Below are 15,403 nucleotides of genomic sequence, written 5' to 3' on the forward strand. Positions count from 1 at the left end.
ACCTGACACACCCGGACATCCGCTTTCCTTCCGTGATATTGGGCTTCAGGTAGGAACAAGAGGGAGCTGACTATTATTATTATTATTATTATTAATTATAAATTCCTGTGTGAAGCAGGGTGCATACCACCAGGAGACATGCTGTCCCCACCCTCCAGCCTTGGTTTCCTCCACACCATCTGTGGGTGTGTGTCCTAGACTGCCAGACAGAACAAGAAGTCCCTTTCTCATCATCGGTTAAATGAAGAGCTGAGGGGGTGGCGGGGGCGGAGATGGGGGGAGAGTGCTGTCAGAACATCCCTGCACAGCCAAGGAAGTGAAGAAAATTGAGGGGAGAGGCAGGGCTGGGAGGGATGGGGGTGACCGATGAGAGCTGTGACACGGATGGAGATGCCTTCATCAGCTACTCTGCTTATCCAACTATTGAGACCTAATAACAATATTATTAAAGGGAAAATAAAGCATTACTTTCCAAAGCGGCAGACAACTTAAGTAGGTTGGCGCGAAGGATCTGGGGCTGAGCCCCGTGGAGGCTGAGGACCCGGGTGGAGCCCGCAGCTGAGAGTTTCTACCACAGACGCAGATTCTCTTTCCTCCATGCTGCACTGAAGCGTCCAGGACATGTCCAGGACATGTGCTGTGCAGCACGGAGCGGCTCTGGTCACCTGCTTCTAAGTGACACATAGGAGACCCCTCCCACCCCCTACCACCTTACAGCCCGTGTGGGCCGGGCTCCCTGTCACTGCCAGGGACCTGCGCTGCCACCCCACGTCCTGTCTTCTGTGTCATCTCGTTGCCTCACTGGGGTTGACGGCGAGGTTCAGGATGGGCTCTCCTCCGTCTCCAGTCCACTCTTACCCTTCTCTTTTCCTTCGAAGAGCTCAGGGAATCCAGGGAAGGATGGGGGAAGGTGACCCACAGCCACTCTCCCAGAGCCCTGTTTCCCAGGCATTTTAGCTGCTTGAAGCTGCTAGAACTTCAGAACTCCGAGCCAGGAAGAGGCTGATGGTTGATTTCCTTTCCTTGCTTCCCAGCTGGGAGCAGTGGCTAGTCTGTCTGAGGAAAGACCCCAGAAGCAGAGGCAGGTGTGAGGTTGATGAAGATGAATGAGACTCTGAGTGTCTGCTGACACCACACAGAAGAGATGGACCCCACGCCCAGAGGACACGGGAAGCCGGTCTTTTACCCTTTGTTCAACTGATGCATTTAATCTAAGCTTCAATCCTAAACTTGCTTACTTCCTTTCTCTCTTGTCTCTCCGCCGGCCTGCCTGCCTTCTGTCTGCCTGTCTCTCACTTTCCCTGTCTTCTTTCTACTCTCCCCTGGGTAGAGAATAATGCTTCCTGTACTGCAAACACGCATGATTATTTGTCACATAAAATCCTAAACCAGCAACAACAAAGCCCCCTCTTCGACTGGCCTCCCTCGCATGTCTGGTCTGCTGACACAAAGCACAGACGTCAACTGTCCTGACACGTTACCGGGGGCGTCTGCGCTATCAAGATGCAGGCAGCCAGATGCAGAGTGCATCCCACAAATGGTCGTGGGCAAGTGCTGTGTATAAATCAGGCTGTTCAGTCTGGAGTCAGTTCACTACACGCATATTACACTATTGAAGATTTGCTGATTAAATCACCCAAGCCAAAAACAGTTACAGTAATTCCACACTCCAATTGGATTCCAGTGTCAAGGCAAATCATTTGCTAGCGCTGAGCTCATTTAAGCCTGGGAAGTAAACATCACAGGAGAGCTGTTTGCTCTCCGTACCACTTTATTGCTCAGGCCTCACATTCATCATTGTGTCTGGCAAATCACACATAAAAATGCCATTAAATAATGTTGTTGAATAGGTTTTGCTCTTCTGCACAATTGACTCTAATGTAGCCTAATAGATTGTGTTAATAGTTCAATGGAAATTTATAGTCTCTAAAGAGTGGTCTCCAAATCCTTTTTATTCTTCTTTTCTTTCAGCAAAGGTGAGTGCTGTGAGGGAGGTGAAATATCATTCCCAGATATGGAACCAAAGGAATGCTGTTTCTGGTGAGGCAGCCAGCAGTGAGCCGGAAAGGAGCGTGCATGGAAAGCCCACACGGGTCTCGTCCCTGCAGACACTGGCTTGTAGCCTTTTCCAGCCCTGGACACCATAGGGTACTGGAATTTCTTGAGTTCACATTGTGAGGTCTGCTGTCTGGTTTATGGCTTTATAAACAAGAAATACCAATATAGTGGTCTTTGGCAAATGTAGTTGCTTGCTAGCTTCTTAATTTGGAATAGATGTTCAGAATGTTGGGATAACTTGGGAAGGCTTGGGGTTTGGAAGGTGATACTAGAGTTTGCAGCATCCCGGAGCACGTGGAGAATCACGGATACGGAAGATGAGCAGCAGTAACTGACAATATTCCGTTCCTTAGAATATTTGTTGCAGCACGCCTCTGAAGAACGATGGATTTACTTTTCCAGGAGGTTTTAAGTTAGCAGGACATGTGAGCAGTGGGAGGTTTCCCTCCTTTCCCTCCTCTGACCCCTGTGCACTGTGAGGCCTGGGGGCGTGGCAGGGGTGCTGTGTGACTTTCTGTGAAGGAAGCAAGGCTGCAACACTGTCCACAGGAGTTCAATGCCTGTGGCTGGCTCATGTGGAGCACATCCTACAAGCTTTGAGAAACGCACAGAATGTCACGTGTCCACCATGGCATTGCCACGCTGAGTAAGTCCTCGGTCTCTACCTCGTCATTACCCTAAACAAACATAGCCATGAATATTCATAACACGTTCACTGGTAACTTTTCCAGTGACCTGAGAGAAACAAGCTAAAAGGAATGAGCAGGACACGTTTCCTTTATTCTGTTTTATTTTTTATTGTCTGGGGTTACAGTTACATTGGTCAGGTAGCAGGTGCATTATTGCTCACACATGGATACCCTTCTCATATTTTTGTCCCCATTTCCCTCCTCCCACCCTCTCCTGATCATCTTGTTTTCCCTTTCCTATTTCAAATAAACAAATACACATATATACACTATGCCAGGTAACAAAGTCAGATACAGTAACAATTTGAGATTAAGCAGAAGGGCAAAAATGGAGAGGAGAAATAACATAGTACATTAAGAACAACATTCACTCATTATATAGCTCTTGTTTCCATATCCTGGAGGTCCTTTCATTTAGTCTCATCCTATTTGACCTTATGTACCTATGTTTTGAGCTATTGTAATCCTCTGCTAGGAGAGTCCTAGATGTGTAATTATGACAAATGAGGGAAACCATGGAGCCTATGTTCCTTTGGGCCTGGCTTATTTCACTTAATATGATTTTTTCCCATGTCTTTCCATTTCCTTGCACGTGGGGCGATGTCATTCTTTCTGATGGTGGCATAGAATTCCATTGACAGGACACATTTTTCTAAGCCAAGCCCTCAGTGACTCCTTCCCACAGCAGGCCAACTGCCTACATTTCCAGCCAGGTCAGGATCCCTCCAGACTCTGAATCCATCAGTGGCTTAACACCGTGCAGAGGCCCCAACATGATAACCCAGCCACTTCCCCAACGCCCCATCTCTGGACACGGCAGTGTCTGAACACCATGAGCTTTTCATGGGAGCCTGGTGGGGAGACACTTTCCATCTGAACCCCAACAGTGAGGAAGCTATGGGAAGCTATGGGGCTGGGCCCCGGGCAACAGTCTTGGTTCGCATGTGTGGCGAATGCAGGCGAGACGGTGGCCATTGTGGAAGCTCAGCACTGTGGATATGAGAGCAAAGTGTCATTTCTGTCACAATCCCTGTCTCCAAACGTCCTCTCAGATGGTAGAACTTCGGGGTGTGGACAGAGCAGTCTTTATTGAGACAAGGAAGCCTGCAAGCATTTCTGGTAATAGTAAACTCATTTCACTTGCGATGGCTCTGATGGGAGGTTTCACAGCTTTAGCGGGATGGTGGTGTTGAAAGGGACAGATGGTAATCCTGATCGCCAGAGATAAAGTCCAGAAGCTCTGCCACCCTGTTGGGAGAGTCTGGATGGGAAGCTGTGGCGGCCAGGTGTGGGGTGGGACCAGAAGGGAGTGTGCTGAGTGCTGGCGTGGGCTGTGGGGCCGTTGGGTCCCTGGGGAATGAGCCTTCTGAGTGGGTCTGACAGACCTGTGTGCACCTGCTTCCGACTTGAACAGCACTTCAGTGTAGTCTAGGATTTGGGAGATGGGTATTTTAAACCTCTGTTTGCTCTAGTTCTAGAGACTTTCTTTTGATGCTCACTGGCTTTTATTTGGGGTGGGGCGTAAAGTATGGTGGAAGAGGGTTTCTACATGTGGTTTGGTACCTGTCGAATTGAAAACCGGATGCATTAGAGCTCATTTATCCTGTCACAATGCAGACCTGGCCTCTGTGCTGAGTGGGAGGTTACAGATGAAGGCTATCTGGGTTCCTAAATTCCTGGCCTTCACACACCCATCCTCCCACACAGAGTGAGATAGAGCCCAGCGGTGCCCAGGCCAGAAATAACTTGAGACTCCACATTCCTTAGCAATATTTAGAAGTAGCAGTTGTGACCCCGCGGCCAATATTGCACAATTGATTTTGTGCTCTTTACTTCTGTGATGATTTTATGTGTGTTTTATTTATCATCTTGTTAAGCAGTGTGACTCTAATCTATAGGGAAAATAAAATTAAATAATCAAAGCCACCCCAAAGCTCACTACCCACTGGTGGATAACCAGTTAATAGTTTGCTTTCATTAGCTTTCAATTCTTTCCTCCATCATGGAAATATCTAAAACCACAAGCAGAGCGCCCAAAATTATAGCAAAGAGGGCATGGTATGTTTTCTTCCCTTGCCATATCAAGGGTAACATGCTTTGTTTTGGAACCCCAGGGTCAGTCTTAGCGTCTCTTGAAGACATTCCCAACTGTTGGACGCAGAGAAAACTAGTTTTCCATTGCACATTTGAGATGGCCTCCAATTGTGAGCGTGATGAACCAATGTGCCGTGCTAGGTCTTGGGGCGACCGAGAGTTTCCAGTCACTGGGGTTGAGGGGGCGGGACCCGCATTCTAGGTGTTCAGAGTTGTGCCAGCAAAGGACCATTTGTATTTCTCTAAAAATGTGTTCTCGCCGTGGCAGAGCGAGGGTGTGGCACAGAAGATCCTTTGGGATAATTCGTGGGTTGTTCTTGTTCCCAGAGAAGGTGCCTCTGTTTGCTTTCTCTCCGCTTTACAGATGCATCCATGAAGATCTAAATGTCAGCTACCCGGGGCCCATTCATAGCAAAGCAGAGGCAGAAGACGCCGAGTTGAGTTTTGTGTAGGGACATTTCTCTTGGGGCAGCAGGTGGCCTGCTGGACACTGGAAGTCTCGGCAGGAAGCGCAGGCAGCTCTGTCTGCAGGAAGCCCTTTTTAGGAGGCAAGGGTGAGGCGGCCTAGATAACCCAGTGCCAGGAGGAGGATGCTGCTGAGAGGCCGAAGGAGATGGGGGAAGAGAATCAGGCATGAGAGGTGGGAGGCAGCTCTGGAAGGAGGCAAGTGGGGACATGGGGGAGGGGAGGGCAGGGGGGGGTTGCCAGGAGGCATCAGGAGGAGGAGGCGGCCTAGTGAGGAAGAAGGGGCCAGGTGTCCCGGTTCAAGCCTGAGGCTGTGTGAACACGCCTGGTCAGGGCTGAGAAGGGGCAGATGCCAGAGATCCTAGACAGCAAGCTAGGAAGAGGAGACCAACGTCTGTGACCTTCTAGAGCTTAGGCTGACCTTCTTAGCATGATACCAAGATGCCAGTCAACTCGGTCTTGTTGCCACATATGTATAGGAAACAGACGTGCTTTTCTATGAGTGCAGAATCTACAGTTTGATAACGTGATGGGGTTGGTGCCTTCCGGCTTTGTCTTCCCGCTGCCACAGAGAAGGCCTGGCGGCCCTTGGGAGGCAGAGGCCAGATGGAGAACCCGCACTGAGCTTGACTGGAAGCTCTTCCTCAGAGCTGTCAGTGCTCAGCTTCCTTCTGAGGATGTGTGGTAACTTTTCTGGTCATAGGGAAAGGGAACCCCATTCTTCGGTTTTGAAAAACCATCCTGTCACGCGTCAGGCCTTCCTTCCCTCCTTCCCTTCCTCACTCGTTCTCTCCCTCCATCCCTTCCTTCCTTCCTTCTCCCCCCCATCCCCGCCCTCCCTTCCATCCCTCACGTCCTTCCTCATTCTGCCTCTCCCTTCCTTTGAGTTCTTTGGACAGACCCCAGGGCCTTTTTCATGCTAGACAAGCACGCACCACTGAGCAACACTTTGGGTGAGATTTTCTGTCACCAGTCGACACAAAGGTCTTGCCACCTATGAGGAGATGATGCTTTATCAAACTCAGGCATTTATTTCCTTTTTTTTTTTCCTATGGAGGAAAGTTTGTGGGAAATAGAAGGAGAAGCTTAAAGTCTTGGGAGAGGCATTTTAGACACTTGCTAAAAAGTGCTCTGAAATATTTAGTACATGTCTTGCATGTAGCCCTGCCCTCCAGAGCTATTTGTTTCCCAGTGGGTTCTGACTGCACAGTTCCAGTAATTGTCAGATATGCTGGTGTCAGCAAATAGAAGTCAGTGTTGGCTTGAGCTGGTGAAACCATTTCCTTTTTATTGTGGATAGATCGCGATGGATTTTGATGGTTTAGAAGAGTGGGGGCATTCTCATCTTTTCCTGATTTTACTTCCAGCACCTAAGGATTTGTTCCAGTAATACTTGAGGATTCCTAAGCTCTCATTGCTTGGCTGGGTGAAGGGTACGTGGTAGCGCTGCTGCAGTGTTGAGGACCACGTGTTTTCCACTTCCTAGCACGGAGGGGGTTGTGTGTGGCTTTCCACGGGAGGCGTCACACCACACCGGAAGAGACAGAACCCCTTCTGCATCCACCCTGCCTCTTACCTGGCTCACGGGGCTCGAGGCCCAGGACTAGAGGAGGGAGTTGGCCTTCCATGTTGTTCTGAAGTGAGAGTTGGGGGTCTGAAAAGATCAACGGTGATGGCCCAGGGTATTATCTGTTCAAGTGAACTCCAAAGGCCATCACAGGGAGATGAGGGGTGTCACAGCTGAGGGGCGGCCCTAGAGCCCGGACGATTGACCATGGGGAAGATGACAGCCACAGTGTCTTAAAGTGAGTCTCCCAATACCTGCTCCCAGGGCCAGCAAGGGCCCTGCTGCTGAAGGTACTCACTGGGAGAGGCCAATTTGTCCTCTTGGGACACGGCAGAGAAATCTCACACAGTGGAGATAGAGCAGGGTGGGGAGAGACCCTGCCTCTCTCTGGGGAACCTGGAGTCCTGCTTTGATCTGCTGGACTCACATGCTGTCATGCTGCTAAGTTAGGACAGCATTCAGGAAGCAGGTAGCACTGCGAGGAGGGGAGGGGAGGGTACGAGGTTGCTGGGTGAGAGTTGAAGACACAGGTGAAGAGATCCCCAAATGAAAACGAATAGAGACAAGAGAGCCTCCACCTCCACGAGCAGGGCAGCCAGGGGCCATCGGTCATGACCGAATAAGGCAAGATGACCTTTTAAAATCAGTGAATTAGAAGTTAATAGACGTAAATAATACTAAAATGCAGCCTTTTGAGAACAAATTATTTTCTCACTCAAGGTTTTCCTCCACAATGTAGAAACAAATGTCCCAAAGATATTTTCTCGGAAATTCCTCTGAAAGTTGTAAGAATGCATCTTTAACTTTTGAAAGTGGACATGTTGCCAAGAATTTTACCCTTCTCCTACAACACCAGTTCTTTGAAGACAGTAGTGACTCCATTTTTATCTTTCTCCGTGATTATTACTCGCAGTTATATTTTAGAGTCGGCTGTTTCTGTCATGTTTAAACGTCCACTGCCTTCTTGATTTTCACCTTTCTTCTGACTTAATTACATTCCTTTCTGATGTGCTTTTGAAAAACTGTCTTAGAGCTCTCTTAAAATGCCTTCATTTTACCTTATACTAGGAACACATTTCCCGAGAAGCTCCAGCCTGGCGTTTCTTTATTCAGCTAATCACAGATCTGCTTCCACTGGTTTTTCAGATTTATTGTTTCCAGCAAAAAATCAGCTGTCAGCCTCATATGCTCTCTGCTGTGCAGTTTCCTTCACTGTGTGTGAACTAGGTGGTGGTTTTGCTTTCCAATTTTCTCTTTGATTTTGCTGTGGGTTATGATGTGCATAGCATGCAGACAGTCCCTGACTGACAGTGCTTCAACTTCACTGTCACTGAAAACATGCAGTGGGGATTTGGAATGTTGACATTTCCTCTGGCTAGCGGTGTAGCCCGGACTCTGGACAGCAGTGGTGATAGCCGCCCATTGCCAGCCCCAGCTCACGGGAAAACAATGGGCCCTCTGCACTTCACTGTGCGGCTTGGGCATTTGGACGTTGTCTTTTGTGTTTTTCCATCCCGGCAAATCTAGAAGACACGCAAAATCTGTCCTGATCTATTTATTTGTTACTTCTGCGAATCTCTGTAATGGCGTGCTGTGTCTCTGGCTATTTTTATTCCTGTGAGAGCCTATTTTGTTTGGAAGTCGGCTACGAAATCCTTTCAGGTCTAGGAGGAACAGAACATTCATTTCTGTCAGGTGCCCTGGATTGTTCTGAGCAAAGTTTATGAACCGGGCTTTACAGAATGCCAATTCAGTGCAGCAGTTTCTTCCTGGTCTTCACTCTGCACCCACGGAAGCTTCCTTGCTGACAACAGAGGGTGGAGTGAAGGCTGTGGGTTTACATTTGCTTTATCCCTAACATGAATTTAAAACTCAGGGCCTTGTTTGTTGGGGGCAATCTTTAGGGAAGACATGTCACTTGGGACTTGAGATTTACCATTTTCCCCATGTCATTTCCCAAAGCCTTGGAGATTGAAACTCAAATTCATTGCTTTGGTAAATTTTTGAAGTCAGAAAGGAATTACATATTCAGTTTACTTTCTGCCATAAGATGTCAAATTCTGATACATTGTGGTTTCATAATTACTTGCTATCATTCATAATCTCTGGTGCCTTTGGGGAAAATCCGGTTTCTGAATCAATCCGAATTTTAGTCATCTTTCATATTGGTTTGGGGACTTGAACACAGTATCTTACTGGAAAAGAATTTGCACATCTTTATCATCCATTCCTAATTGTCTAAAAGATATAGAAGTAGTTGATTGCATTTCTTTATTCAACTAAGACTCTAATTTATTGTCCAAATTGGGTCTACATTTTTACTTTTACTCTGGTTTCACTTTAAAGTCAGCCTTCATTGCTGGTCTAGAAGGGTTTCACTGTAATAATCATCCTGTAGCTGATCTCTGAACGAGGCTATCCAGTCTAGTAGACTGCTTGTTCTTCCTCCTTCTCCCCACAACTCTTCCTCCTTCTCCTCATAGCTCTTCCTTCTTCATTTTTTTATTGGTCTACTAGACTGCTTTTCCTTCCCCTTTCTCCCCACAACTCTTCCTTCTTCATTTTTTTATTGGTCTGTAAATTTCATTAAGCTGTCTTTCTACATAAAAAGGGACAATAAAGGATTCAATTCTTTTTCAGCCCTCTCTTTTATTTGCTTGCTTGTTTTTCTTTTTTTGAGAAAAAGAAAGCACAAGTTGGTTCAACCATACCACGCCTGCCTCAGCCTTCTGAATGCTGGGATTACAGGTGGTATAACCTTGTCTCACTGTTCGTCCCCAAATTTTTACATGACTTATGGGGACGATACATGTTTTTCAGATATAAAAGTGACATCACAGTGTGTAAATAGAATGGACAGTATTATGCCCCTTATCTCCAGAATATGGAATAGTGCCTTCAATCTAACAATAACCAAGGGAATCTGTCTTTCCACCGGGAATGTGAAGAGTGGGTAGTTCCTACTTTGTCCCAGTATCTTCCAAGGAGTCAGACAGGGAAAGTTTGCCTTCTGAATCATAGGTAAGTGGTTTTTATTTATTACTCCCTCTCCCACCATTTTCGTTGACCTTCTCAAGGCCACTGTACACATGGAAACTTCCTTACTCCTGACCCAGGTCACGGCCAGAGGTGACAGACAGCCATCTATAAGCCCATGGGTCTCCACCTACAGAACCCTCCTGAACTGTCACATGAAAGGGATTCAACCATCCCTTCTCTTTGCTTACACAGCACAGTTCTTACCCTACTGTTTAATGCCTTCTATGTTCTGAGCCTACTGACTTTTGCAGTTTTGTGTTCTCCTTCATTCTTTAGCCATGCCATATGGTCACTGATTCGTCTACCATGCACCATCTTCTACAAGTGCTTGGATTGACTCTTTTGTCTTGCATGCATCCCTAGGTGTGACTCTGCAAATCCCCCATAGGTCAGGGCCCATGTGTATTCTCCCTCTCTCATAAAACTCACCCATAAGGCTGAACTTGAATTTTCAATGCTGTCTGCATCCTTATCTTTATGACTGGACCTGCTCTTCTAAGTTGTCCTACTAATCTGTCGTTTCTGGGCTGTTTCACGCCTGGACAGAAGCTTGTTATGGAGGACCAGGGACACAGGATTCTAAAGTTTCAGCAAAGAATGTGTACCAATCACACATGTGAGCCCTGCTCTTAAGTGTTCCCATTTGTCTTTATTTGTGGTACTTCCGCTCTGAAGTTCAGGATCTGGAAGAACATAGAATTTATAGCCCATGCTAAGGAAATGAGATGAACAGGGAGTTGGCCTTGGGGTCAGGATGCACTGCACAGCAGAGTCCTCTATGTTCCTCAGCTTGAATGAGTAGGAGCAGGTCACGGCTGCTCCCGACTTCTCCACGGATGCTTTGAGGACCAGAACCTCCTCGTATGAGGGACCATGGGGAGAAAACCTGAAACCATCCATTCGGAAACAAAGCTGACGGAGTGAACTTCCCTCTAGTTAGAGCAGTAATAAAGCACAGAAACCACTGGTGGAGCTTTTACTATCCAAGACTGAGACCATTTCTGCTTTGTAGACTAAATGCAGGCTACAGAAGTTCACTGAACAGGGAGGACTCAGAGCTGGTGGCTCACGCCTGTCATCCTAGCAAATCAGAAGAATGAGATCTGAGGATCAAAGTTCAAAACCAGCCTGGGCAGATAGTCCAGGAGATGCTCATTTCCAATTAACCACCAGAAAACTGGAAGTGGAGCTGTGGCTCAAGGGGTAGAGCACTAGCCTTGAGTACAAAAGCTCAGGGGCAGCTCCCTGGAGCTGGGTTCAAGTCCCACGACAATGCCCACAACCAGCATCACCTCTATACCCTCACCGACAACAAAAGGAAAACTCCAGCCACCAAGGATGAATGCCATCTGCGTTTTCATGCGTTCATAAATACCTAGAATGGCAGTTCTCTGACCAGTCACATTTTTATTTTGTAGAAAGAATAAAAACATTTGAGGCATGTAAGAGGCATGCTTTCTAAATATATGATCAGGGGGCTGAAGTGGTTTTTCACTGTGTTTCTTCTTCTTCAGACAATGGTAAACTTGCACATAGTCCTATTACAATTATCAACAAGACAAAGAATAAGCCCTTTAATGTCGCTACTTTTCTTTTTGAGATCCCATTCAACTGCTTCATAAAATCTTGTGTACTTCTATTTAAAAAAATGCACCTGAAAACAGGTATAGAATTAATGAACTAAAGGAAACAATGAGGCATGGCAGTCGAACAAGAGATCAGTCCTAGAAACACCACCTTACAGGGTCCTGGAAGAGAAGCTGAGGCTGGAGGAGGAGCTGAGGGCTGAGGAGGAGCTGAGGACAGGAAGGACCCATTTGCTTTCCATGTGCCCTGATTGCCCTTTCTGGGTCCTCCTGGCCTGTGCATTCTGAAGCCCACCTTCTGCTCTTGGCACAGAGCAGTTTAGGAGGAAAGGACACAAGTCCCAGCCCAGGGCCAGACACATCAGATGGGGCTTCATGGAAGCCACACTGTCCAGGTCTTTCCTGTGACTTCGTCAGAGGGTAGCACGCTCTCCTCACTGAGGTTGGCCTCCCAGGAGTTGTGGAGTGGGTTTCCTCAGGAGCACTGGTGTGTGTCAGTGGTCTGTGGGCGGGGGCAAAGGTCTCGACACCCTTCACCATCCATCCCCTTGTCAGAGCTCTGCCTCTGCGCTTTCTTCTCTTGCAGGCCAGGGAATGGCTGCCAGGGCAAGGGACTATACCTCTGGCCCCGCTTTGTCCTCTGGGTTATTTTACTTCCTTCCCTGATTCTCATCTACTCCTCTCTTTTTCTGACCATTCTCAGCATGTGACTCCCACAAGCTAGAGGGAATATCGCTGTGGATTTCAAAGCACATTTAGTAAACCTTCACGGAAGCGAAATTCACAGGCCAGGAAGGCTCTGAAATCCTCTCCCAGACCCACACAGGTGTGGGGCGTGAAGGTGTGTTCCGCATTCCAGCCCCATCCAGACCCTGACAGCAGCCAGGCCTGACCAGCTGGCAGACCACACCGACTCTGGGCCTCACCTGGCCTTCTGAAAGACGCTGCCAGTCTTGTGCTGGGCTGAAACCACAGCTTTGAAGCCCGACTTCTCACTATAACAAGTAATAGCATTGCTTTATTATAATAATTTTGGCCTGTGATTTTCTGATTTTGGCAACAAATAATCCTTTCTCTCAAATAATCCTTTGTTCACCCTCCCGTCTCCCATATTTAACGCCTCTGCATTTCCTGTTAGAGCCCTAACACCACAGCCCTTCTCGTCCAGCTCTGCTACTCCATCCTACATCCCACCGGGGCTGTTAGCAAGTCCTTGGTCCTCCATCTTACATGTCAGGCCCAAGGGGTGAAACCAATGGGTGTCAAGACCAATGGGCGAATAAATCTTTTTTACATGGGAATAAAGTAAATTCCTGCTTGAGAATGACAGCTAGCTGTGAAATGAAGGGATCGAGGCATTTGCTTCGTTAAGGGGTGTTTGCGAGTCGTACCTTTTCCTCAAGGCACATTTTTGAATAGAAAAAGTCTTTTCTTGATGCTTCTCAAATTTTTCATCATTGGAAAGATTGATTGACATGAACACAATACTTTGCAATATGCAGAATGCTGTGGACGTCTAATATTATCCAAAACGTACAGGGCTGGGAGTGTGGCTCAAGTAGTAAAACATCTGTCTAGCAAGTCTGAGGCCCTGAGTTCAAACTCCAGTGTCACCAAAGAAAAGAAAAAAAAAGCAGCTCCTGTATTAATTTTGTCATCTCAGTATTTTCCGTATGGAGATACTGAAGAATGGAGCATTGAAGAGCTTTCCCAGAGAACCCCAGGCCTGAGTGTGAAGCTAGGTCAGGTGGCCCCACGGCCCAGGGCTTCAGTATGTGTTACTCACTCAGCAAGACAGTTCTGAGCTCTTCTGTCTTTTAAAGACACATTGATAAAGTGCCGCTGGTTTCATGGAAAGAGGATAGACGTTGCCTGCAAAAGTCCACAGAGCTCACATAGTTCCCCTCTAACAGCCCGTGTTTCCTCGGGCAAGTCAAGTCAGCTCTCGGGTGCACGGTTCCCTGAGGTGTGGAATGATAATGATAATCTTTGCAGAATACCAGGCCCGCTGTCTGGCACCATTAGGCCTGCATAGATGTCATGCATGTTTTAGGTTTTATTGCTATTATTATAGAGGAAGAGAGCAGGGATGTTGACAGGAATTGTGTTACGATCCAGACAGGAAACCAGTAACCCCTTCGCTTCCTGCCTCAAGGGTTTGCCATGCTGCAAGCTGACCACTCTATGGAAAGCCACAGGCCAGGGAAGCACTTAGGGAAATGAAGGGAAACAAGGCCGATTCTCAGCCAGACATCTTCCCCGGGAAGGAGGCAGATCACGGGCTCCAGCTCTGCCTTTCTCCTTCTCCAGCTCCCCCACCATTCCTCTGCCGATGAGGAGGGATTAGCAGGAGGGACGGTTTACGTTTTTCATTCACTCACCTTCAGCGTCCCATTGAACACTCCGGCACTGGGACCTTGTTTTGTACCTTGGACACGACACTTGCTGGCAGCATTACAGACCGGTGGAAGGACTGCCGCTGCTCTGGGGAGCGGAGTGTAACACAGATGCCAGTCTCTCTTCTTATTCCTGGGAGATGCAGCACAGCCAGCTGAGAAGGACAGAAGCCACAGGAGTGCTCTCGAGGAACTCTCAGCCTCGCCACGAAGACAAGCAGAACAAATAGCAATCCATCTACAGCCGAAAGTCAGTTTCTAATTAATTTATATTGTATAATCAATATTAAGTATTAATATTGATGTCTGGAGCGATCAATTTTGTGTTTAAAAATGGATGGAAGCACAGACTCTCTTTTTATGACTTTGTTTCAGCACCATCATTAATGGAAATCTACTTTTGCTTCTTAATTGTATATTTGAATGGCTCTTCATTGATTCATTGATTTCCGCAACTAAACTTAAAGTTTCTTTTTTCCTTTTTTTTTTTGTCAATTGTGGGACTTTAACTCAGGGTCTAGGTGCTATCCCGGAGCTCTTTTGCTCAAATCTAGTGTTCTGTCACTAAGCCAGAGCTGCACTTCTGGTTTTCTGGTGGTTAATTGGAAGTAAGAGTCATGCAGATAATCAGTAGAAACCTTGGACTCTACTAGCAGAGATTTGCAATAGAGCAAAACCTTGATACATAAGGCCATATAGTATGAAGCTAATTGAAAGGGCCTCTAGTATATTGAAACAAAAGCCATATAATGAATGATTGTTGTTCTTAATGTGCTATGTTATCTCTCATCTCTTTCGCTATTCCTTGGTTATTTCATATTGTTACAGTATCTCATTTTGTTATCTGATATATTGGATATATTTGTATTTGATTACTTGAAATTGGATAGGGAAGGGGTTAAAACCAAGATGGGGGGGTGGGGGGGAGGGTAATGGGGACCAAGACATGTGAAAGGGTATCAATGTATGTGAATTAATGCACCTTCTATCTGGCAAATATCATGTAACCCTTTCATTAATTACAATAAAAAATATTTTTTAAAAAAAGAGTCATGCAGACTTTCCTGTCAAGGTTGGCTTTGAATCATGAGCCTCAGATCTCAGCCTTTACGGGGTGAGCTACCAGCACCTGTCATTTTATTTTATTATATTTCATCAAGGCATCTTATTTGAAGAACTATGTTTTGATTTTTAAGATTTTCTCTTTCATATGTTTGGACTCTATTTTATTAATTCCTGGCCTTATATTTATTCATATCTTACATTTTCTGTTGGATATATTTTATTTTTACACACATTTTAAGATTAAGTTTTGCTCTCATTAGTTGTGTGGTTCCTTCCTCTCTATGTGCAAATATAAAAGTAGCTAATCCACCCCATGTACTATTACAAAATTAAAGTTAAGAAGTAGTAAATATGCATAAACCAAATATATATATATAAATAAATAGATAGATAGATAGATAGATAGATAGATAGAAAACCCAAAATAGAAAACCCCAGGAACAA

Source organism: Megascapheus bottae, chromosome 7, assembly GCF_031878675.1.
Source record: "Megascapheus bottae isolate mThoBot1 chromosome 7, mThoBot2.hap1, whole genome shotgun sequence".
NCBI lineage: Eukaryota > Metazoa > Chordata > Mammalia > Rodentia > Geomyidae > Megascapheus > Megascapheus bottae.